The following is a 956-nucleotide window of genomic DNA, read 5'->3' as shown; positions in this document are numbered from 1 at the left end:
ACTTTTCGTCATCTGGATCATCTTTATTTGGTTCATCTTGACCTTTTTCATCTATGCCTTCTTTCAGACATTTTTCAGTATCATGTTCTTCTGGAACCTTTCCACTTATGCCTTCTTTCAGATATCTTATAATATCAGGTTCTTCTGGAACCTTACCATTTATGTCTTCTTTCAGACATCTTTCAGTATCATGTTCTCTTTGAACCTTTCCACTTATGTCTTCTTTCAGACATTTTTCAGTATCAGGTTCTTCAGGAACCTTGCAACTTTTCTCAACCAATTTCTTTCGGAGATTTTTATCTCTAGAACCCGCTAGTCTCCCCTTCTTTAACTGAACCCTAGGTTCATTTATTTTGTTACCATCACTTTGTTTTTTAGGAACATCAACTCTTGATGAAACATTTTTAGCGGGTATATCATGTCGTATCTTCTGGTAACTGGTTTGCAAATGCACAATTTTCTGAACTTCCAGCTCTCTTTGATCCGTAGGGGGACAAAGGTGTAACAACGATTATGTACACCATGTAATCTCTTTAGGAATTTCTCAAATTCCTCTCCCTAACGCTAGAAATTCATCCTCATTAAAATGGCAATCGGCAAATCATGCCGTAAACATATCACCAGTTACCGGTTCAATATACCTTATATACGGCTTGTTCTAACTCTTCCAAAGTTTTATACATTCCGAGAGCATCTTTAGCTCTCCAGGGACTTCTAAATATCAAGATGCAACTCAAGTCGTTTTTGTCCTGCCAGACATTTCAATATATTGCATCTATTTTAAATTTACTCCAGTGACCTTGGAACAAGCCGTTTTTCATACCTCAAGGTCATCTTTCATTTCATTTTCTGGAGAAATATATACCTTGGACTTTTAGTCCAAAAATATCTCGTTTTTCTAACGAACTCTATATCGAATTGATGGCCAATCAATTCACTCTACCCTCATACATAGA

This window comes from Brassica oleracea, chromosome C1 (genome assembly GCF_000695525.1).
Source record: "Brassica oleracea var. oleracea cultivar TO1000 chromosome C1, BOL, whole genome shotgun sequence".
Lineage (NCBI taxonomy): Eukaryota > Viridiplantae > Streptophyta > Magnoliopsida > Brassicales > Brassicaceae > Brassica > Brassica oleracea.
Note: the sequence above shows the minus strand (reverse complement) of the source record.